Source organism: Chelonia mydas, chromosome 5, assembly GCF_015237465.2.
Source record: "Chelonia mydas isolate rCheMyd1 chromosome 5, rCheMyd1.pri.v2, whole genome shotgun sequence".
NCBI classification, from domain to species: domain Eukaryota; kingdom Metazoa; phylum Chordata; order Testudines; family Cheloniidae; genus Chelonia; species Chelonia mydas.
Window position 1 is genome coordinate 63,839,049 of NC_051245.2, and position 25,774 is coordinate 63,864,822.

The 25,774-nt window shown below is 40.4% G+C and overlaps 1 protein-coding gene across 17 annotated transcripts in view; it reads left to right on the forward strand.

Moving 5' to 3' along the window:
* Window positions 1-1,254: 1,254 nt before the first annotated feature.
* Window positions 1,255-25,774, forward strand: part of PAM (peptidylglycine alpha-amidating monooxygenase) — a 223,586-nt gene continuing 199,066 nt past the window's right edge. For 5 of the 17 annotated variants that reach the window (XM_037903315.2, XM_037903313.2, XM_037903320.2 and 2 more), the window contains exon 1: window positions 1,302-1,374. The gene's annotated coding sequence lies outside the window, so the exon portion shown is untranslated. Of the gene's footprint in view, window positions 1,375-1,961; window positions 2,046-25,774 lie in introns of those variants that run through there. The other 12 variants (XM_037903311.2, XM_043546505.1, XM_043546502.1 and 9 more) reach the window with 9 other exon arrangements.

Below are 25,774 nucleotides of genomic sequence, written 5' to 3' on the forward strand. Positions count from 1 at the left end.
CTTTGAGCAGGGGGGTGAAGTAGATGACCTCCTGAGGTCCCTTCCAACCCTGATATTCTATGATTCTTACCCTTACTCATGTTGGTGAGCATTTACTCTTTATGATTATTTCTATTTAATTTAATAGGAAAACTTGGGCAAGTAAGTACTCACCAATGTAAAGGTTGCACAATCTAGCTGTTGGTATTAATTTTAAATCTGCATAAAAAACCTCTCAAAAGGGATTTGGTAGAGTGTTTTACCAAGACAAAAACAACAAGGAGTCCTTGTGGCACCTTAGAAACTAACAAATTTATTTGGGCATAAACTCATTGAGTTTGTCACAGCTGGATTATCCCACTACAGAAGGGCCACTGCAGTCTTCTTCACTATCAGCTTCCCAAAAGCCAACCAAAGCTACTTTTTCTCTGTAAGATTTGAAAATTACAGTTAATTTTATTCCAAAAGCACGACAACAGCGCCAGCATCTAGAGGATCTCTAGCTCCTCTTCTTTGCATGTTATAACAAATCTGCTTTCAGTTATTGATGCTGTTCATTGTCCAGGAGCTTTTCCAGTGAGAGCAATGTTCTTTCCATGCCTCCAGTGTAGTTTGTCCCCCTTTTCTCCAGATTGTTTACAATGAGAATTCAGCATGGGAAAGCACTACACGGCAGGATGTTTTCAAGGATTTCCCTAGCTGGGAACACCCCAGACTCCCTTAAAAGGAGTTTCTCAGCTGCTTGTACCCTGCCTGCACCAACTCTTCCTCCTCCTCTCTCAGACAGCGTTGTCTGAAGAAAAACTCTCCCAAAATCAAGAGACGGTTTATGCTCCCAAAGACACCTTTCCCCTAGCAGACTCTCCTTCTCTTTGATCTCTTATGACAGCTCAGGAGGTTTCTCCGTGAAATACCCCCAGCACTGGGGGCTCTTCCCTAGAGAAACACTCACGCCCCGACGCACGGCGTTATTCTATTACATTTGTTGTCGTCCCCCACCGCCCGGCGCGGGGATATTCTGCACCCCACATCCCACTCCACAGCCCGGCGTGGGGACAGACACCCTGCACTCCCCACCCCATCGCCAGAGCGGGGACGTTGCCTGCCTGCAAGCCGGTGTCTTTCCCAGCCCAGGCTGCCTCAGGCGGGGCTCGCCGGGAGACGTGAGCGGCGGCTCGTCAGGCGCTGGGGAGGCTGCTCCAGCGGGCGCGGTGCGCGGCTGGCTCCCGGCGCTGCTGTGCGGAGAGGGACGGGAGGCGGAGCCGCGGCCGGGCCGGGGCAGGCGGCTCTGCCTAGGGGCGGGGCGGGCTCGGCGTCAGGCGGGGGGAAGCGTCGGGTAAAGGAGCGGCCGCGGCCAGGAGGAGCGACCAACGCCAGAGCCGCGGTGGGCAGCGGGTGAGTGCGCGGGGCTGCGGCCCCCGGGGAGTTGTGTCGTTTCCTCCCTTCCCCAGGGCTGGGTGCGGCCACCCCCGTCTTCCCTTCCCCGGGCATCTGCAGCGTCCTCCTCCGCCCGCCCGTCTGCCTGGCACAAGCGCCCCCTGCCCAGGCACCCCCCGGGCACGTGTTTCCCGGCAGGGAAGGGCACCTACCCCGCCGCGCGCCCCCTCGTTCCCCGGCCCGGGCTGGGCCACTGCAGGGCAGCAACTTTTCCTGGGTGCTGCCGCCCCCGCGTCTGGCAGCGGCCGGGCCGGGGCTGGCCGGGCTCGGCTTGGGCAAGGGTAGAGCGTGAGTCGCCCCTAAGGCTTGGAGGCCACCAGCTGCTCCGCTCCCGGGCCAGGGCTTCCCCCGCTGGTTTCCGGGCCGAGGGTCGGTGCTGAGTCGGGGGCTCTCCTCGCCCAGCTGCTTCGGAGAGAACGGGTCCCTCTGCTCGTGCGGGCGGGGGCGGTAGTTGGGGTCTCTGTTGCAGCCCCTGTTGCTTAGCGGTTTGTGTCTCCTACGAAGAAACGACCATTTTTGTGTTTTCCTGGTTACTTCGGGGTTTAGAAAGTCGCTTTATGGCTTCCCGTTTAATGGAAGACTCACACCCCTTCCTCTGTCTGGAGTGGTGGATCAGCGCTGCTTGGCAAGTGTGTGTTTCTCATCCTCTAGCTGTACCTTCATATGCTGTTCTTTCTACCTTGCCTAAGAAACACTTCAGCTTCCCTTTGACCAAAGTTTCTTATGCTGCATTGCTTACATATACACACACACAGGTACATCTTTAATATGATAGTAGCACCACAGACCTCGTAGTACTTGTCCTGGGGTGAGAGGAAGAGTCGGTAGTAGAGTCAGGTATATTAAAGGTGGTGGTGCAGCTTTTTAAATTGCAGTTGTCGGTAGTGCCATCTTGTTTACCATGGACCTGACTTATCCGCTATTGAAAGTGCTTTTCATTCTTACACTTCACGTTTGAAATTGTTTATGTTCTGACTTCTGTGCACCTACAAGGTGAGCAATGAAAATCAATTAAATGTATGCTTTTGGTCATAGTTTCACTTTAAGCTACCCAGCACTACAATGTTCTGGCTTCTTCTGTCAACTGGAGAACACTTGTTTTAAAAAAGTCTGAATTCCTCATGTGAATGTTTGAGAAGTAGAAACCTTTAGGTGTTAGATTTTTATAGAAGGTTGTTTTTGAAAAACATAGCCATTAGGCCAAAATGTAAATTGACACTATCCCTGTAAAGTTTTGCATCCAGCATATTTTGGAAGACTCTGTAAAGATGATATGAAGACATAAAAATGCTCACATGAGAAATAATGAGTTACACACACACAGCTCTCCAGAGAAACACAGTATAAATTACCAAATGTTAACCTACAATGTAACTCAAGTATGGGTATTAAAATGGAAACACTAATTATCAAAGCTCCTTATTCAAAACCAAACAAAAAAATAACAAAACCACAGGCTTATAGCTTGGTATTCTGAATCCTTCCTACACTGCCAGATGTCAAACAAGGCTCCACCATCCCTATCTTCCCTGGGCCATTCTTTACATGTCCTGTGTGGTAGTGGACTGAAAAAAATATAATGAACCTTTTGATGGTCCCAGATTCCAGAAGCCAAATGCTGACTTTCCAGAAATCTTAACTATAATTAGCACTTTTTTGATCAATTTAGATTTATTTAAAAATAAAACATAAAGTTCCTATCTGATGATTTAAAATTCACAGTACAAAATAAAATATAAATGACTAGTCATCTCACCTTGTTAACAGAATGAATCAACTAATTCCTGGATGACAAAATAAACTCAGAACAGCATTAGGGGTTAGATGATGTGGTGATTAAAACACTCCTGACAGCCTGGCACCTTCCCTGGTCTAGTGCTCCCACTATGGGAGTTGTACCAGTGGTGAAAAGATGAGAAATTGTCGGGAAAGGGCTAATAACCAAAAGGTGTGTGTAATATCTAGGTCTTTCTACTGCAACTAGGTCAGTGCAGGTGGAGACCTGCACAGAACTCGTTGAACTCAGTAGAGGTTTGTGCAGGGTTCTAAATCTACAGATTGAGTTGCAAAAACAAGGTCTTAAATTGTATTTATTATCCTGTTAAATTTGTTTATGAAGCAAGGGAGGGAGCTCCAAATCAGGGGAGTCCCAACAGGGGTTTAGTTTGAAACACCTTACTTCCTCTATTATTTTGGAAGTGACTTAAACATGTGCAATGGGTGTCACAGTGTTTAGACTGAGACAAAGTTTGGTCTTGAATATATGTCTATAATTGCCATGATTGCAATGAGTTATACACATGTATGTAAGGGCAGAACCTCTGTATAGCATATTACCTCCTTGTTAAGTATTGTTATGGCTCAAAGTCAGGGGTGAAAGTAACACAGAGGACTTACCAAAACGGGGGCTGGCTCTGGCCCCCTGAAGGAGTGGGGCCTGAGGCGGAAGGGCGGGGAGGGGGGGGGTCAGTGTCCCCCAGCCAGTGCATCCGCGCTGCCTGGCCCCTGCTGCCCAGGGCTCTGACTGCTGCCACGGCAGCAGCAACTAGAGCCCCAGGCTGTTTTAAATCGCCGGCCCTGGGGCAGCCGCTCCTTTTGCCTGCTAGTGCCCCCCCCCCCGGCAGCGCTTTAAGCTGGGTCGTTTGCCACGGCAGCGCTTTAACATCACCTGCGTTTGGGTCGGTACCGGGGGCCACTGTTTACTGGTACCGTACCGGCTTACTTTCACCCCGGCTCAAAGGGAAAGAACAGGTTATAATCTTGTCATTGTCTCAGTGCAAGAACATGGGGACATTCAAAATTAAACTGAAAGGTTGCAAAATCAAAATTGTAAATGGAAAAATATTTTCTGCTCACACATAATTGGACTGTGAAACTCACTCTCACAGGATGTCAATAGAACATAAATTTAGTAAGATTCACAGAGGGATTGGATGTTTATATGGATAATAAAGATATTTAGCATTAACCTAGACAAACTTCGGAAGTAAGATTAAAATCTCATGCTTCAGGGGTTAAGCCAGGGTTTAAATTCTCATAGAAGTATTTCCCAGAGCCCCAGAGCTTGCAGCTTCTGCCTTGCGGATTTGAAAAGCTCTGAACAGCTCCGGCTGAATTTAAACCCTGGTTTAAGCCAATATCTAACTTTTAGGATGAGACTTCATGGGGGCAAGTTACACCTCACTTATGTACTGTGGGTTTTTGTACCTTGTCAGAGGCATCTGGTTCTGGCCATTGTTGGAGACAGTTTACTGGACTAGATCATGGGTCTGATCTACAATGGCAATTCCTATGTATATTATCAAAACTTGCTTTATTATTTTTTTTGTATTTATTCAGTTTCTACCATTTCAATCCAAGTTGAAATACTTCCAGGCAAAAAGAGAACTCTAGTGTAAGACACAGAAATATCAATATAGATTATTTGTAAAAATAATCATAAACATCTTACAGTCCATTAAAGTAACACAAGAAATATTGAAAATATTCTGCTTTAAATTAAAAAATGGGGAAATCTAACACTATATTTCACTCTGCTCCTCACATATCAAGCTTAGTTAGCTGAGTTCAATGAACATTACATATTTTGCAGTACTTATGCTTAACAAATATAAGATTTTTCTGAGACAGAATTAAGTACTGGGTTTGACTGCAGAGAATTACAGTTTGGAAGGGCACAACAGAGATATTCAGACTGTATAGGTAAAGTCTCTATCAAGTTGATTTCTCTCTTTCTATCTTGGGTGCTCCCCATTTCTTCATCTCCTCCAAGTGTGTGTGCACGCACACAGTTCAGAGCTTTTGGGCTGATGTGAGAAGGAAAGATCTACTCTATATGCAGCTTCGGTTTTGATCTTACTCTTTGGTGGATACCTCCAGTGCCTTTCTCTAGCCTGTTTTCATGGATATAGGGAGACCTTTTTCCAGATTTATCAATCTGAGGTTTTTTAACAAATACTCATTTCATTCTTTTTCCCCTCTAAACTGCTAGGTGGTTTGTGGCAAAGAGATATCTTAAAATAAATAAATAAGACAGGAAAACTTAAATTGGTGCTCATAAAAGCAGTGTCATTCAAAATTATTGCCAGTTATGGCACATTTCTTTAGTTTTTAAGGGCTGAATTTTCAAAACTCAGCTAAGTTGTGGTGAGGTAAGAGTGGTCTGTAGTTAAGGTACACGACAGATATACCCCTGTGAGATTTAGGATTCAGTTCCTTCTTCTGTCTCATACTTCCTGGGTGCACAAATCTCTTCATCTCTCTTTACCTCAGTTCATCATTTTTTAAACGTATATAAATATATCCCTACCTCAAATGGGAGTTGAACATAAATTCATGAATACTTGTGAGAAGCCCGGACACTACAATGGTTGGGAGGAGGAATATAAATACATAGTTAAATGGCCAAAAATGCTTGTTGCACATGAAAAATTAGTATCTGCATGCACAAGTACAATGTTTGCATATTCAAATAGTATCTTTTGAGCACAATGGTTGAAAGTGTGTATTTTGGAGCTGCAGTGTATGCAGTGATTTCTTAAAAGCTGATCGTAAAATCTGCACACATAGTGGAGACCCTATTGGTATTGGTATACAGAGAGCTGGTGTCTGAACGTGACGTGACCGTAGTTGAAACAGGAATAGGTAGAACATTTGTAGACGGAAATTATTTCAGTAGGTGTTTCTGCTTTAAAATCACAGTAAACTGGCATATTTCTTTGCCAGTATGATCATGAATTTAGTGAACGTATTAGAGCTAGTTAGGAATTTTCCATTGCAGTCTTTTCAGTGAAAAATGCAGTTTCTGGAAAATAGATGTTTTCTGCAGGGAAATCTCATATTCCCCAAAACATTTAGATTTTCCATTGTGGGGAAAAAATCAAAATGAAGTATTTAGTTTGGGAGCTGGTCAACATGAATCAAAATAGTACAGTTTGTCAAACTAAATCAAAATGTTTTTGTTTTGTATCCATTAGACCAGAGGTTCCCAAACTTGGTTCGCAGCTTTTTCAGGGTAAGTCCCTGGTAGGCCGTGAGGCGCTTTGTTAATCTGAGCATCCGCAGGTGCAGCCATTTGCAGCTCCCAGTGGCCACGGTCACTGTTTCCGGCCAATGGGAGCTGCAGGAAGTGGTGGGAACCAAGTTTGGGAACCCCTGCGCTAGACGTTGGTCTGTTTTTGCCGGAACTGTTGCAGTGCATAATGGGAAATGAGGTTTGGATACTCATGCCCCCATTCTCAATGAGCTGGGTTTCCCAATATCAGTTCAACAAGGGGGGTGGAGGGGTAGAGGAAAGGGAAGGGGGTTTTCTGCTGCATTGTGGGAAATTCAGTCCGCTCAGGAAATTTTGCTGGTAGATGAGAATAGTGTGTGAGGGAACCAAAACCAGAATTTCCATGAGTTACCACAGCAGCTCAGGGGTCACAGATAAATGCTGAAACAAAACATTTAGATCTAGTTTGACAAACCAAAATGAAATGTTTCTATTCAGGAAAGTCATAATGTTTTGTTTCAACATTTTTGAACCAATTTTATTTGAACTTTCTGTTGCATGAAAAAATTTCATATATGACTTTGTCCCAATTTAAGATAAAAACAAATGTCAAAATATCAGAAGGGATGGGAGTAAATATCATAAGTATACAGGAGTAACAGACACTACAGAGAGCTGCTCTTGTACCTAAGGTTGTAGTGAACTGTTTTATTATGAGTAAAAGAATATGACCATGTAATTAAAGACAAAACTGTAATGTACATACAAAAAAGGCAGGGTTAAGGTTGCAGGGCCCACCCCAGCTTTTGGATATTAATGTTCTCGAAACATAAGTTTTTGAGTGGAACTTATTTTATACTTGTCAGTTATCAGTTTTCCTTACAATGAGTGGAGTAGAAGCAGCTTGTTTATAACTTTGTTGCACGTCAGGCTATTTCTGGCCCTTTTTGTTCAGTGTCAGATATTTCTGCTTTGTTTTTCAAGTCTGTTATCTATGCTCTTCTTCTAAGAAGATATTTTGATATTGTTTTGGTCTGTAGTCTAGTGAGCTACCCTAACTGTGCAGATAAATAATTTGTAAATCGTTTCTAGAAGGATGTAAGTAGACAATGTGCAAAGAGCCTTCTGTTAGGAAGAATTCTTTTCACAGTGGTGAATAGAAATGAGACGCTTGACCTCTGTCTAAGGAAAGGGCTCTGCAATCGTCAGTTTAGAAGAGCTTTCTCTTCACAGCAGGCATCCAGTTATAGACCCTGGTGGCTATAATAATGCCTAATAACTATAGCCCACTGTCTTTTCCTCCCATAGCATTAATTTGCTTCATTATTGTTATATCAGGATATTAAATGAGATTAATCCACAGGTTTAGGTAACAGAGATATATAGTGCTCAGTTTTTCAGAGAACAGATGTATGCAGACAATAACTTAGTTCGTTTCTGTTATGATATTAAACTCTGTGTTCTATGTGATACATCTTTCTGCAACTGACAAAACAATTTAAATAGTCTGTTAAATGAAATTACAAGGTTGAAAAGCTTCATGTGTCTTATTTCTATTTCTAAAGTTCATATAAATAAATATACCTAAATGGTCCTTGTTTTTCTTTTAATAAAATCCGTGCCAGAAGTCCAATACTCATGACAAGCCAGACAATAACAAAAAATTGTCTGTACAATAGCATTGCGGAATTGAGAGAGAGGGGATCTTAACGCCAAGTTTCAAAGGGTTCATGCAATGAGTGAGTTAAAGAAATGTCAGGTTAAGAATCTTAGAGGTTAAAAAAAAATCCTCATGTATTGCTACTAAGATACCATACATTATTAAACTGAATTTTAAAAAAATCTGTTTTTTTCTATTAATGCTGTTTAGTTTACTATGTACATTCAAGCACTCAGACAATGAAGATAGCCTAGTCAGTTTTAGTATCTCCTGTATGAGCACAATGCTGTAGATTTCAGATGCTTCAGGAGTGGGAGTTTACTGTAAATAAGTGGGGTTTTTATTGGCCAGGGGTAAAAACCTTGCTTTTACAATGGTGATATGCTTATGAGTAAAGATGTGCCTAAACTGACTTATGAAGCATAAGGACAATGAATTAAATGACTTAAGACTTCTTCTATAACTCTGATAAGTAGTGTTTGAAGGTACTTTTACAGGTGAAAATAAAGCTTTTTAAACTGTTGCAGGGACTTCTTTTGAAGAGTGAAACCACAATTGTGTCATCAAGAGGCATGATAGAATACCATGACTGCTATTTTGTATGGAGGAGCTGGTTTGCTATGCTTTTGGAACCAGACATTTAAAAGACTTCCTTTTTCGTGCTGCAAATTATAATCAATTACTATTCACAATAGAAATTGCTGTTTTGCAATTTTGTATGTGGTTATGAATCTGTGCTACCATAAAATTATCCTTTTACAACTGTGTTGCTTTCTTCATCTACATCTGGCCAGGCTACAGGGCTTTCTTACAGAAGCAGAGCTCCTTTACTGGTGGATGCTTTGTCCCCTCAGTGTGCTCTGCACCTTTTAGCCTGTTCATATTCTCAAGTTAGTGCAGAATGTGGCTGTGTGCTTAGTGAGCTGAGTGTTTTTCCCCTGAATGTCTGTGTTCCAATGCTCCCGGACTGAAATTAAGGTGTTGATTTTTGAGCAATGAAGCCTTGAATGGTTTTGGACTAACTTAATTGATGGGAACCTTTTCTCCCCATGTGGTATATTTATGGTTACAATCAATAGAGGCTCCTAAAATAGAACATCTTCAGACTGGCAGAGCATTCTCCATGAGGAGCCCTTAATCAGTGAACATTCTTATCAGACCACCACATTAATGAATTGCCTGAATGCCAATCTTCAGGGCTGGCAGCAAGACTCCTCTATTTCTTGGGCTTTTAGGATATGTTCCGGGAGGGTTGATGTGTCTCTTTAGAATAAAGAGGTATTTTTCATCTCATGGTAGACTTTATGTGGATGTGGTGTACGTTTTTACATTTGCTTATGTGGACCATAATTTTAAACAAAATCTTCTAAATTTTTGGAAGTGACCTTTTTAAAATAAATGTTGTCTCTATGAAGCATAACATTTTCAAAAGTGCCCATCTCCATTTTCAAAAAAATTGAAAATATTACGCTATATAAAAATTTTTAAATGGTCATTTCCAAGCAGTTTAATAGAAAACAAGTTCTGAAAAGATTAAACACAAGTAATAGTAATAAAAAAAAATCCCTTCTAGATAACTTACATATTTGTATTTATTTAAAATCATTGGTACACTATTAACTGGCTTTCAAATATATACTCGCTATCTTCAACGGGCTTTTTGAAATTGAGGTAACTTTGGTTGAAACCAGTTTTACCCCAGTTGGTTTTATCTTTGTGCACACGTGTGCTCTTTGAAGTCCGAGATGCTGAATATAATTGGACTAGGAACTACTTCCTCACTGTGGTGGAAGCTGAAGGTTAGAAATACCAATGTGTGGGATTTGATATTTTTGATATTTAAGACATTTTTCTCATACTTCTAATATTAAAATATACTTGATTGATTATGAGTGTTCATATTAGAAAATAGTGTCAGGTAACTTGCTTCCAAAATTAGAGGTTGCTCTCCTGTTCCAAGTTATTGCATCTGAAAATGATGATAGCCTAGATAGGTGCTATTGGCAAGGCTATTTGCAACATTTCACTGTGGAGAGGATTTCTCTTTACTCCATCTGTATGATATAAAATACATAAGCATTGCTAGTTATGTCCCTCTGTGACAAGTTGATGTGTGTATTAGTTGAGTGAAAGGCAAAATGCACATTATTCTGGCTTTCTCGTCTCTTTTTTAATACAGAGAGATCAAGTTCACCAGTCCAAACTCACTTTAAGGGGTGGCATTCTCTCTGAAGACACTAGTTAGGAAACAAGTGGAAGTCAGTAATTATGCTAAAATGATTTTAAATTATAATTCTCAGTACTATCCTAGTTCTGGAAACTTAAAGAAATGGTGGGTCCTCTTCCAGAGGTCTGTTAATGATTGACAGCTTTGACTGCCTCCTTTGCTGCGCAATAAAGGCCCCCTCCTATAGGAACAGATTGATTGTGCCATTTCTGATAAGAATTTCACAGGCATGAAAAGGTTTTCTTTATGACTCTATCACAAAATCTAAAGTGGGTTTAAATTGTTTGTTAATAAGGCACAGTGATTTATATAAAAATACCTTCTAATTCCATAATAAAAAATTGCCCATATAACTTACTTGGGAAGGGCAGTTATCTTTCATATTACCCATAATTCTAAAGCTGTGATGATGGTGGCAGTGAGTTATTATGGCCTTTCCTTTGTGGAAAGGAGCTTAATAACTTTATCATGCCAAAGGAGTGCTAAAGTTATGGATCATGGGAAAAATAATAACTCTTCTTGGTGAGAACAATCTGTATTTCTCTCTAAGTGGTCAGTAATTCACAGCAGTGGATGCAGAATGGTCACTTGCTGTAGCCAGGGTAGGGGAGAAATGTCTGTGACACGTCATCTCTTCTGAACATAGACTGATATCACTTGTTCATGTGAATGCTGGTTACATTTTCTTAAAGTTGCTGAATAAAATATTTTTATAACTGTTACAGTTATGGTACAATAAACCTGTAACACTGAAGACTGCTCTTGCAGATCCTCTTTGTGATGCATTTGGAGCTGCTTTGTAATTTCATAATATTGTATGTTGACGTGGTTATTGAGATGTGTTCTGTATGACTGTTGGTTTTAACACAACGTGAGACTTTCTGAAAAAACTAGCAGGAATAGAAAGAATGGCTCAAGATAAGGTACCTCTCTGCAGACCTGTGAGTGGTTAAGGGGCAATGCCAGGACTACTAGCTATGGAGATTTTTGCCTTCTCTCCAGATAATTTACAAAGCTGGCTTAAACCAGGACAGGAAAAGGCACCACAATGCAGGTGATCAAAAGAACTCTGGCAGGCTTATTAAAGAACACATTCTTGAGGGAAACACAGTGGGGAAGTTAGTTGTTTTGGAGAGTCAGGCTGAGCCACAGGATGGGGGTCTGAAGAAGTTAGGGCTTGCTAAATTATTAGGGGATGGTAAGTCTTTAGGTAAGAGAGACAAACATGTAGGCTGTTTGTTTTAAAACAATTTTTCTTGAAATGCTTTGTTCCTACTGCAAAATAATCAATATTGCTATTTTCAGAGAACTGTCTGATCACCATATACCACTGGGGAAGAACAGCAGGTACCTAAAGTCAGCCGGACCTGCTGGGTAGGAATGATTGATACACAGGGTACTGTAGCCCACGGCCTGGTCCAGGCATGGGAGAATATCTGAATTCCATCGCAGGATAGGGAAAGGGATAATGGTGCAGTTAGCCCTGAACGTTGAAACTCTTGTCTTAAGAGACATCCTCAAGCTATCACTAAATGTAATGGATAGTTTTATATTTCACCTCTTTAGGAGAATGCCCTGTTGTTGTTGTTGTTTTTGTTTTGATTTTGTCCATCAAGTAGCTGCTTAAGGCAGCTTTCAATGGCTCTTTGTTTGAGTAAACCCTTAATTTTCCAGGTTAGGATATATGCATTTCAGAAGTAATGTCTGTCTCAATATTTAACTTTAAATTACTGTATCAAAAATATTCTTTGCAGCTTATGCAATGGTATTAAAAATAACACCCAAGAATACACAAAGGCAAATAAAAATATTATCAATCTGAAAATACGCAATCCTAGAACAGCAAAGAGAAGATAAAGCAATCAGGAGAGGAAATATACATAGTCTTTCATATGCTTAATTATGTTGTCCTCTTTTTAAAGAGCAGGCAAGAAGTTGCTACTACAATGTGCATGAGTAATAAATATTTCAGGTTGGAAATGACTGGACATATGTAATACAGGATTTGTATATTGAATATTTTTAAATTGTTGTGTGAGTTGATCTCCTGGTGAATCACAGCTGCCCCGGGATTGGTGGTGGTTAAACTAGTTGAAGGCTAGTATATCTCATTGTTTGGAGTGCTTAACTTTCTGGCTTCTGTCCACAGTTTGACTTTATCAGTACAGAATGCCTGCCTCATGGTTTAATGATAACTTGAATTGAAATAACTTAACCAGAGGTTTGAGAGGAGATGGCGTATGAACTTTTGCAAATTAAACTGACTTCTTTATATACATAATTTATGCAGGCTTATAGAAACACTGTTCTTGAGACTAGGAATAGATACAGCAAGTAGTTAACCATAGATGTTGTGTGGTGGCAAATCTGATGTAGCTGGAATATCTCTAGCCTTGGACAAACATACTAGTAATTCAGTCAGGTGACAATATACCGTGTGATAAGCAGAGTAGAAAAACCTGGATAGAGTCTATCTCACTTTGAGACTTTTTTGGCTTTCTGTGTGGAGAAGATTAATCAGGTAGGAACATCCTGTTTATCTGGCTGAGTTGCGGGCCATCTTTTTTTTTTTTTTTCCTCTTACTGGCCTGAGAAGTTTGGTATCGATCCTTGTTTCTCATTTGGGATGCTCAAGGCCTACCAGCTCTTTTTTCCCCTCATTATCAAAGGTGAGCTCCAAATCAGGTTCAGAATAAATTGAACAGAATGAGCAGTTAATTCACCAAAAGCTACCATTGATGGTCTGGACTATGGAATTATATCACCCCATTTGAGCACAGTCACAAGGGAATCCACAGCTTTTCTTGACTAATCCAGTTGATACTTTAAAAAATGGATTAAAAAAAAAAGTGATAAGGGGCTAATTTGAGTCTACATCCCAAATCTTGTCATGTGATGTGATGCAGAGTTATATTGTTTCCTACTCATATTATTCAATGTTAAGTGACGCCTTTGGGCAAAATGATTGGAAACCAAGGAGTTAGTTTCATTGACTGATTTCATCAAGCTGTATAATTCCTGTCATGTTCACAATATGTAGCAGTCGAGAGGGCAAGGGGCCTATGTGGATGGAAATCTGAACTAAATTAGCCAGAGTTGGCTGTTGAGCCTAATCAAGGTGGAAGTGAAATGCTGTGTTCTGGATCTGTCTTGTTATCTGTGTGTAGGGTACAACCAGATCTTGTAATGTGTTAATAAATGGGAGATGGTTTTTGGCTATTCACAATCTGAAGGAATCAGTTTTCTGAGAAAGTCAGGATGTTTCTACCAGACTTGTAACCTGGGAGATTCTCCTTCCTCACAGCGATCTAGTTCCTGTCACAGGATTTTGCCATGGAAACTCCTTCTGCTGTGAGCTACCAGCAGGGCATCTCCATCACGGGCAGAATGTGGGAATTTGTTTATTCTCTGATGTGACCACTTGTGAATATTCTTTGCATTGGCTGCCAGTAGAAAAATGAGTGAATTGCAAATATGATTTGTTGAGATGCAAAGGCTAAAAAAGACTGGATCCAACCTATCTGAAGAAACTACTCTGAAGAAGGTTTATTGGCCTTTCTGGACTGTGCTCATCTTCAAACCTCCACTTGATGGTGCTGTCTGCTCACCTTAGTTTGGAGGGGTGGTCCCAGAGCTATGAGGGAGCCCACAACTGGAGGTCTGTATTAATCCTTCTATCAGGAGGAGGAGGGAAATTAGACAATAAAACTTACTTTATTTTGTAGGTTGTATGGTGCTGGAGGAACTACTAGTATTTTTGTTTGTTATTGGCGTGTTTTGTACATATCTAATTGTATTTTTGATGCAGAGTGCTTTACTATTAAAAGGACACCTATTTTTTTTCCTGTATATAAATATTTTAGTGCCTTAGTTTTATGTAACTTATGTGGGAAAAGAATTCCAGATATTCTTTGTAAGTTGATTTTTGGCTTTATTTATCTGACAGTGTGTGTCATTTAAAAAATACATTTACATTTTATATTTGTTTGTTTGCTGTGCAACACTTTCTGTGATGAACCCATCACATGTTTCTCAATTTCCATTACGCTTTATCCTATAAATGGTAAATTATGTGGAATATTGTGGGTCAATGTCCTGGCTGCTGCTTCTTGCAGCCCCCATTGGCCTGGAGCAGTGAACCGCGGCCAGGGGGAGCTGCGATCGGCCAAACCTGTGGATGCGGCAGGTATGCAAACTGGTCCGGCCCGCCAGGCGGCTTACCCTGGCGGGCCACGTGCCAAAGGTTGCCGATCCCTGCTCTACCCCATAAAGCTATGCTCCTCAGGCTCCCTGGACTACTAAGTTATGCCACTGTTCCTTAAGAACTCTCTAGGGCAGTAAAAGCTAGAGCTAGGAAAGGTGGGTGTAGGTAGTGGCTCTGGAGAGTTTTTAAAATTAGTCAACATTAGGAGGTGAACTTAAACAAACTGTAACACAATTTAGAAAACTAAATATTTGAATTTCACATAAGGTTTATTTTTGTTCAACATTGCTTTGTAATTATAAAATAAACATAAATCCCCTTAAACATTCAGGATGACCTGTATGAAATAACTAACGTAGTACTTTCCTGAAGCCACGCTGAAGTGTTTGTCTTCTAAAAATAGTGATGTCATTAACCTTGAATCCATCTCTTTATTTGTATGCGTGTTGTTTACTGTCATTTTGAGTCAATTTGTAGATTTTTGCAGCTGTAAATAGTGTGCTTGAAACATTTACTGTTGGCAGCCCCCCCCCCCCCCTTTTTTTTTTTCCAGATTGCATTCTGAACTCCATTTTGTATGTATGTTCATATTGAAATTGGGTTACAAATAATTATCTTGGTACTACTATGAAATATTTAAAATACTGTTGAAGTTCTTCAATTCAGTGTACTATGAACCTGGGGAAACCTTTATATTGTTAGCTCCTTTGGATGGTGGCAGATTCAGTTTTAAAAGATGCAATTTATCAGTTGTTAAGACGAGTCTGTAAATTTTGGGGGGAAGATATTATGCGGCAGAATGAAGAGCAAAGGTGGCTTTAAGTCCCTTCCCATATTATTGTCCCTACTAGGGCCGTACCCAGCCGAAGTTAGAGCAGCCTTCTGGATGCAGTTGCACAAGTACCCTTGCCCATGTCTCCTCTCCCACTGGCTCCCAGTCCCAGTCTTTCTTCCTGGGCTCCTCGGCTCCTCATCCAATATCAGTGTGTGTCCCTCTGACGCTTTGTCTCAGTATCTTTGTCTTCCCTGCCCCATTTGTTTTCAGTCCCAGTTTTCCCCCAGCTCCTCATCTGATCTCAGACTTCTATTCCTCCCTCCCCGATTTCCCTTGCTGGCTCCAAGTCTCCCCCTTCCACTCCAAGCTTCCATTCTCATCACCCCCACTCCTCCCTAGTCTCCTTGTCCCATCTACATTTGAATTAGGCAGCTTCCTCCTCCATGCTGCCTGAACCCAGCAGAGAAGTAACTGAGAACACAGGTGAGACATTTTCTCTGCTCTAATTTCAAGTGTCTGGACTGGATCTGACGTAGCCCACTGCAGTGCAGAGGTGCAGTTGCCTGGAAAGGGCTTCTCAGCTGTGTTGTAACAAGCCCAGTCTGATGGAATCTTCAGGGAATATAGCTGCTAACATCTAGGTGGTCTCTACTAAGCATGTGTGAACTTCCATTATTTCCCCCCCAAAGGCTTATAACTTGGCCAAATTGGGGCCTACTTTCATGGAGGTGTTGCATCTGCCAAAGTTCAAAGCATGGGGGCATGAGAGTTGTTCAAAGAAATGGTCGCTAAAAATTTTTATTATAGGAAAAACATTTTTTTTCCCTAGCCTTGTTCTTGGAAATGGCTCAACAGTTTTGGATGAAATTATCTCAAACAAATTCACTTCAGCCCAAATGGTTAAAATATGGCAAAGTTTTATAAGCAACTGAAAACAGGGACTTCTTTTTTTATAGTGATAACGGTCAGCAAACATTAGTAATAGGTGGTACCACCAGCCCCATTAGTCATTAATTTAATACTACAGTTGAGAATCTTATTTTTCCTAGGTAGCTTAATTTTCTCCTCTTTTTTTTTTCCATAACTCCCATCTCTATAGCCATATCATCAAAATATGTATTACCTACACGTGCTTGTCTATAGTTGGCTCTCTTATATCTGACTGTTTTCCTACATGTTTGAGTTTCCAGTGTACTATAATTTGTGAATTCTGTACCATCTGTTGTACTAGGTTTACTTTTGTCACATGGCTTTTGGTATGCCTAATTAACTGTTAATGATTTTCAATTACTTAAGCAAATTAGGGAAGCCAACATTGAAGTGTTGCTTTATTGGGATTTAGAAATCTTCTATCTCAGAATACAAGTTTCTCCACTTTAATACCTATCTTTAGCCATGTATCCTTTTTCTGAATCATATTTTTATTAGATGAAGTCAGCCTGACTGAAGTTCATAGTCATGGAGCAGATTAGCATAAAATGGAGCATGCTTCCTGAGGACATGTAAGACTCCTTATCTCAGCACCGTTGGGAGATTGTAGGCAGGACAAGACTCTCTTTCTACAATCATTATGAACTTCCAGTAGAACAGTAAGCTTATGTTCTTAGGGCAAAGGTCTTTCTTCAGAAGAGTCTTTTCAATGCTGGGTTCTCTGGGTTCTAACCACTTGATAAAATTGGCTGCTTTAAACACTGATTTATGTCTCCATTGTTACATTTCTTTGGTGCGTATGAAGACTAACTTGACCTACCTGCTATCTAGGTCAGTTTGTGGTTGAACAGATGTATTTATCCATGCTAGTAGTTCAAGAACTTGAATAAGACCATTAAAAACATCAACTCAACACTGTGATAATACCTTTGGAAGTTAATTATTTGAGGCCTGAAATCCTACAGTATCAACAACTGTAATAATTTTGTATATTAGCTTTCATTAGACGCTACTCTTTATTGCACCGTCTCTTATGAAGGGCTGGGAATATTATCAAGGACAATAATTATACCTACTGATTTTAAACTTGTGGTAGTTCTCAAATTTCACTAAAAGAGACATTAGATTAACGTCACTTCTGAAGCTGGAGTACTTAAATTAACTTACTACATTTCTACTTCAGTGAAGTCAAGAAAGTTTATTGATTGTTTGTCACATTGATAGATCAGTGTGGACATGTCCTGGTCGTACCTTTCTGTTTGTTTGTTAAATCTGTGTTGCGGAGAGTTAGACTGACACAGCATTACTTCCCTAACTAAAGCCAGGTCTACGCTACAGATGTATATCAGTATAACTGCGTTGCTCAGGGGTGTGAAAAATCCACGCCCGAGTGACGTAGTTATACTGACCTAACCCCGATGCAGACAGTGCTGCATTGGTGGGAGAGCTTCTCCCATTGACATAGCTACTGCCTCTCGTGGAGATGGATTAGTTATGCTGACAGGAGAAGCTCTCTTGTTGGCGCAGGCCCCTCTTCACTTCAGTAGAGCAGCTGCATCGGTGCAGCTGCGCCGATGCAGTGTTTTAAGTGTAGACCTGCCCTAAAAGGGATTATTGGGGTCTACATTTCATAACTTCCTTTTAACTTTTTTTTTAATTTTGTGGGTCAGTATTTTACTACATGTCAGTATTCTATGTACTGCTAGCAAATGCATTCCACTGTTGAGGCTGTTTACTTAAAAACTAGCTGGGTGGCTGGCTGTTTTTGTTTTTAACTTACTGAGTGTTTCCTATTTTCCTTCCAGTTTTTAAGATAGGCAAATTAATCTATTGGTCCATTTCTGAGTTGTATAGGGTTACTTATATACCCATCACATGGATATCAACCACTGTTCACCCATAATTTAGCAGTCACTTATTTCAGTGGCTGCCATTGTTACCAACTGTGCTTTACCCAAAGGTAGTGTTCTTGCTTCTGATGTACACTACAGTCAGCTGTCTACCTTGGAGCGTTTGCTTCTTCCTGTCAATCCAGTGTCAATCTGAAGACAGATGAAATTGCTTTTAAAGAAAAAGCATGTTGGCCAAAATATCACATGTCCCCGGTAGGTGACTAGACAGTTATTTCAACCCCTGCAGCTCTTGTCGACTTCCATTTAACCTGAATAACAGAATTGCGCATACTGGGGATTAAAATATACATTGTATTAGTATTTGTGTTTACTTAGGTATGTCATCTGAGCCAATTAAAACTACTGCTGTAACACTCCTATTATCAGTAATTTAACATATCCACCAGAAACGGGGGGCACTAATGGAGACCTTGCAAATCAGCTAACTGGATCTTGTCTTAAAGCAATCTAGTTATCTTACATATCTGAATCCTCTGAGGCCCTTTTTTTTTCAGTACATGAGTTGTCAGTTTCTTTCTTGTCCTCACACTTTGAGGTATCCATAGTGGATACAAATTATATACTGTACATATTTCCAAGGAAATAAACCCTTTAGTTAATCCTGCTGTAAAAGCAAAATACATTTTGGCACAGTTTGACACAAATATGAAAGGAGGGGGAAGGGAAGAAAGTAGACCGACTAGACTAGTTGGCTTAGAAACTCTCTGTTCTACAGCACATGGAATAGGGAAAGCAAATGCATCCCTTTCTCTTCCCGATGATGATTTATTTAGAAAAAAATCTTTTAGTCTTGCTTCAGTCTACAATTTAGGCATTACCTACCAGTCTGATGTCTTCTGGAGTTTATTTTCCAGGTCACAGTTTTGTTTTGTTTTTTTTTTTCAAAAAGCTATTCAGAGTTTTCAAGAATGACCATATCTACACTAATATGGTCACCACTGTTACAAAATTGTGATAAATCTTGAACAAGGTATGCTTTGTGAGGTATCGTTCAGAAAGTCATCGTTTGAGTATTATCATCTTGTTATAATGTGTGTATCGAGTGTATTGAGTTACAACCCTATAGCAAAATTTCATAACTTCACATGCAGTGTTGGTACAGGAGCACACATTTGTTGCTGGTTGGTTAAATCTCTAGAATATACCACCCGTGTGGGAGTGTCTGCCCAGTTTTTTAACAGTCTGACCTGCTGTGGCTCTCTCGGCTGTGTTCCATAGCAGGTATGCTGACAACTATATCATACCCGTCAGTTATCCTTTGACAACTCTGGTTTATTTCTTGACAATATGAAGGATTGTGGATTTTTTTCTTCCCGGCTACTAAGAACAAAAGTTGTAAAAAATCTGGGTGGGCATAGGTATCCTGGATCCATAGGGTCTGGTCTATTCCCCAGGCTGCAATGAATCTCTTGTGCTGAATCCCAAAGGGTGTCACAGTTCCAAAGGGGCAGACCTTTGGCATTCAAGACTCTGAGACTGGGCCTTCCAGTACCAGTGATCTGTCTCTCTATCTCTGGCTCGCTTCATCAAACCCAGCTAAGTCAGGCCCCTGTGCGAGGGTTGTACTAGTCCCCTTCAGGGTGCACTGCTCTCTTAGTATTTGCAGCAGTCAGCCAGCCAAGCTGTTATGGACTCCATTTCTGACGCTGGCTCCCTTCCTTTTGTCCTTAGTACCAGGTGAGAGCTGCTGAGGCCCTCCCAAAAGCAAATTCTTATCCCCATATTCTGACACCTTTCAGTCTATTGATCTCGAGCTGGGGGCAGTAATTGCCATTCTCTGCCCACCCAGCTCTGAAGGCAGTGCAGAAGTAAGAGTGGCAATATGACAACCCTCCTACAATAGTCTTGTCCCCCTGCTCCCTGTGTCCCTCTTTTGGATCAGACAGTTGTGTGACCTAAACACCCACAAGAGCAGGTTCTAAGGATATGTCTATGCTTAAAATGCTATGACGGCACAGCTGCGCTGCTGCTGCACTTCAGTACAGACACTACGTGCTCTGATGGATTCTCCCATCAGCATAAGTAATCGACCTCCTAGGGAGGCAGCAGCTAGGTCAACAGAAGAATTCTTCTGTCGATCTAGCACTGTGTATGTACACTGAGGGTTAGTTTGGCTTAACTGTGCCACTTAGGGGGTGTGTGGGTGTGTTTTTCACATCCCTGAGTGACTTGGTTAAGACAGCTTAAGTTTCTAGTGTAGACCAGGCCTAACCCTTCTTCAAGAAATGCAAACTAGAGAGGGAAACTGAGGCACGCATAGGAATAAAAATATTACAGAAAATTGTCACTTTGTCACAATGGGCTTAAGATCATAAATCCTTTTTTTTTTTTTTTTTAAAGGACAACTTCAGAAACTCTTTCTTGTATGCAAGGGTATATTGCTAGAACATTCTCATTTAAGCTCCACTCCTCTCAGTTTTCTTTTTAAAAGAATACTGGTTCTTTTGTAAAATTTTTGGCTCATGCCAACAAAAGATCTAGTACTAGTTAAATAGCAAATTTTCTCCTGGAAGCAATTTTTCCTAATATTTTCCAGTCTAGTGCATACTTAAAGTTTAGTATTCTTTTGTGGGAGACTAATTATACATATTCTACACAGGGAATTTTACATTCAAGGGATGAGGGGTAGGGAGGTGATCTATGGCAAGACAAAAAGAGGCCAAATGTCACTGTTTCCAGATTTATTTATCTTTGTTGGAAAAATCCCACTTCAAATATTTTTGTGGTGATAAATTCTGTTCTTGAGGTAGATTCATAGTGATGCTGTTTATCCTTGGAATGTCAAATTTTCAGTCTCCAATCTCGCTTATTTAAACACGCACCCTTTATTTGAATTAATTAAAAAAAAAAACAAAACTTGTCCATCCTCCCTTTAATAAAACAAGCAAACAAAATTGGATATTTTGAATCATCCTTTCTAATAAAAACCTAAGAAAATAGGCCTTTCAGTGTGTCCTGAAGGTGAGCTAAACTTGGGCCATGTTGGATCAAAGCGGGGAAGCAAATTCCAAAGTTGAGGACCCTCGAATGAGAGCTCCTTGTCACAGCTGAACGAATCTATGGATTGGCAGCCTCCCTGCTAATCTAGGCTGCCAGATGGCTAGAGCATGTAGAGAGAGGGTGGTTTCCCAGATGCCTGGTAATCAAATAATAAAGTCCTTTATTGATCAAAACTAACACTTGTAATTTGCACCTGGAAATTATTTGGTAACCAATGCATGGAACACAGGTACAACATGCTTCATGTGTGAAACACTGTAAACCAGTAAAGAGTTTCAGCATAAAAAAAACTCAGATGCATTTTACCGTGGTCTCTGAGAATTGTATCTCTTGGTCACAGGAACCAGACAACAAACATCAAAATTCGACACAAAAATACTCTATAGCTTGGGATTTCTTTCCCACACCCACAGCCTCTGGGGCTTAGGAGAATGGCCTTCTCTCAAGCAGTCTCTCCCTACTTGTTCTTGGAGCAGCTGTTATGGCCCCTGCTTGGAGTATGTGTGTGAATCAGGAACAGGTTAGGCATTAGTGTATCTGCACACTGTTACAAATGCATTGTAATTCTCACTTTAGAAATAAAATCTGGAAGTGTCCAGAAGCATGGATAATGAAGACAAGATCTGCTGCACCCAGAGGAAAAATTTTCAACCTGTCTGCTTAGCATAGATATAGAAAGCACTCTTGGCCTTTTTTTGGACATCCAGAAGCAGCACAGAATTCAACAGAAGCCCCTAGAATATGAACTTTGTAAAAAAAAAAGTGGGTATATTCAAAGGAGCAAATATTCTTTTTTTGCCATCCCCTCTGGTTTTCCCTACAGCTAACCAGCATCTCCTTTCTGTTCTGGATTGAGCTTTAGTCAGTTGTCTGTCTCCCAAGCACCAGTTTCAGCCAGACGCTAGGAAAAACCAAACAGCCTCACTGTTTGTGTCCGGTGAAAGAGACGTAAAGCTGTACTGTCATATCAGTGACTGTACTGGAAGCCATCTCCTCAGGCTGAACATTGAACAGGAAAGTTGTCGGAAGAGAACCCTGTGGTTCTCTACATAAATGGTCCTTTAGTGTTAGTATATGCCCCAGAATACCGCGCGCGCTCTCTCTCTGTGTATATATTCATATAAAAATGGGGGGTTGGAATTCTTAACTAACACAAAAAATGTAAACTGAAATATAATTTGAGTGGCAGCACTTTTACTCTTCCTTCATAAACAGTATAAATGTGTACTGCTGCACCTTCTCAAACTTTGGTGGGTATTATTGTTAGCATTGCTGTTCCCGCCTTTCTGGTATATTTTTAAAAGGAAGTGCTGGCTGTCTTTGACAAGAAAAATTGCTTGAATGTTTAAAGGATCAATGTTTACAAGCAGTGAAATGCATGTGGGTATTGTAGTGCTGTATTCAGGTGCAGACTTTAATCTTCAGAGCTGTGCCTGAACTGCAGGAAACATCTACTGAACATCTTTCTTCCTGCGTGCTTTCTCATATGGATATATTAATATAAGTGTCTAGGCACACGCTGGTTGTAAACACATTACACACAGCATTTTAGAAGCAAAAGTATTACTTCAGACCTTCTGAAATCTCCCCCCAGCCCGCCCCCATTTTCTTAGCTATGGAGCAAAGCAAACCAATTGAGACAGAAGCCTCTTAAGCAAGATCCTAATTGAAGTGGTGCATTCTTCAAAAAACCCATACAAACACTCCCCTCCCCCAAACACCCCTTTCACCTAAACGTTGATATGTAGATGTGAACTTTAAAATGATAAATTAAGGATTGGAATAACTGGGTGAATATCACAATGTTGTTACCTGGTGTCATCTGGGATTTTCGATCATGTTGTGAGCAAGACTTTGTTTCTGGTATTATAGATAATTTATCGGATTGTCTCTTTACCAGGTAAAAGACTTTCATGAAGAAGTTACCTTGAGTTTAAGGAAGAACAATAAAATAATGTTTCCAGAGGTGTGTGTATGTTTCACAATGGGTGGAACATCTATGCCACAGTGGTATGTGCAGGAATGAGTGGAAGTGCTGCATTTAAGTCTCATCGTGGTCCTGAAAAGTCTTGGGAGCACTGTTGTCATGTTACATTGGCTAAGGTCTGTCTGGCAGACCCTACCTCATAAAATTCTTTTTAAAGAAAAGGCAAATGTGGTCACATGTCTGGCACTACAGGGCCTGAAGTGGACCAGACCAAGTAATTGAAATAAATATGCTTGCACATGTAGTCCATATTCACATATGTTCCATGACCCAAGACATGTTGATGTTGAACGATGAGGTGAAGTGAGCTCCAAACTATGTTGTTGGAATGTGGTATTCTGGAGCCCATTTCCAAAGTAGTTGTACAAACACTACAACAGTTCGTTTTCTGCACACAAAGATGTTGAGGTTTGTGACAGACAGTGCTGTTTACATGAGCACAGACTGGAGAGAGAGAGCCTGGAATGATCTGTTTAATGGCATACCATGTAGTTTGTGCAGTATACTTGCTAAGCTAGTTATAGGGCATTTAGGTGAACTTCTCAGTGTAAATGACCTTGCTGTCTCTTTGTGTTTATATATAGAAATACATCATTTTGACAAGATTAGTGCACGTGACAGCGTTGTAATTTTGTCCTAATTACAAAATATCAAATGTGATATTAAAGGTATATCACTGCATGCAGCTGCATTATTGCAAATGCTTAACAAGTATAAATAAGGTTCAGTGAAAAGTCGCCTTGTGTGTGGCAAGGCACTGGGTTTTTTTACCTGAAGTCACAGGGGAAGCATTCAAGCAAAGAACTACAAAAACGTCATGGCAGGCTATGGAGAAAGGTGCATGACTACATTTTGCAGATAAGTGACCATTCTACTCTATGTAAAATTCATTGAAGCATTTGAATTTTTAACCCTTCAAGGTATTGTAAACTTTTTGTAGAGAATCAGATCTATTAGACTTTGTACTTGGTCAATGTAAAGAAAAGAGAAGAGTTCAGATTTAGTAGTTAGGCCAACACTGAACTAGGAGAGGTGGATTTAGGTGTGAGGTAGGTGTGTGGGGTTGGCTTTTAAGTGTGACCATTATATTAGGTGGGGTATTGCTAGTATAGAGGAACTACTGCATCCCTTATTACTTCCCCATGTTTATAAATAGTGTAATAAAAACAGTTACAGTGCATAACTACTCTTCTAGATTTAAAAAGTGACTGATAGTAGGATCTTAGAGTTATAAGGCACTGATTCATAGGGTCCAAGGCCAGAAGGAACCATTGTGATCATCTCGTCTGACTTCCTGTACAACACAGGCCATAAAATGTCCCCAAAATAACTTCACTGTCAGTGATTCAATGGAATGTTGTTACTTCACAGAATATATCTCCCAGTTCCAAATAATGTACAGTATAACATACAGTATTTAAAATTAAATTAGCCTTTATTGAGCTTTGATTTAGAGATGTCTAGCTGGTTTAATGCAAAACATGCTTGCTTTGTGGAGAATTGGATTAATTAATCATGAATGGTATGGATAAAGTGAATAAGGAGGTGCTATTTACCCCTTCACGTAACACGAGAACCAGAGATCACCCTATGACATTAATAGGCAACAGATTTTAAACAAACGTAAGGAAGTACTTCTTTACGTAACACCTAGTCAGCCTGTGGAACTTGTTGCCATGATACATTGTGAAGGCCAAAAAAGAAGTTCTTGGAGCATAGGTCAATCAATAGCTATTAGCCAAGATGGTCAGGGATGCAATCCTACGCTCTGGGTGTCCCTAAACATCTGACTGCCGGGAGCTGGGACTGGAAGATGGGATGAGTCACTTGATAATTGTCCTGTTCTGTTCATTCCCTTTGAAGCATCTGGAACTGGCCCCTGTTAGAAGAAGGAGACTGGGCTAGATGGACCATTGGTCTGATCCAGTATGGCAGTTCTTATGTAAATTCTAGCAAGACTGCATAGATGAACGATTGCTTGATTTGTTTTATGCAACAAATTCTCCCTTTTGTCTTGTTCAGAATAAACATTTCATTGACATGGTTCAGTCATTATGACCAAGTTACACACCACCCAGCTTAGCAGACATTGTTGGAAGGTTGCTGCATACAGTATGAGAGAAGGAAATTGAACAGTGTACAAAAAACATTGACGAGAAATTTGTCTTGATGAGTGCAGCAATGTATACAATGATCCAGTAATGTGCTTGTGTGACAAAAGAATATGGGATTGTCTGTCTTAAAGGTGTAAGTGATATATCAGGAAATGCCTACACAGCAGAATACTTAAAAGCAGTAGCAGTAAAAGCTTTAACAAACTTAGAATAAAAATCCAAGAGTCAGGTACTGTGTGTGACTTTGTCATAGACAGTGCTACAACTGTAGTAAAGATGAGGATAAATGTAGAAGAAGATAATGAAGAGAACCTGAAATTTACAACATGTGGGGGTAGTGCTCATTTGATGCATCTTTTAGTCAAAGATGTGAGTATAATTTTTCCATGAACTGGAAATCTCGAGCTTTGCCTAGCTCTAGCAGTGACATTTGAAAACTGTCTGATTTCCAAGCTAAGAAAGCGGCCTTAGTTGAATTAACTCGAGAACTAATTGTACAATAGAACCTAATAGATGATTTTGTAACTAAACTACAACATTTAGAATGTCTGCACA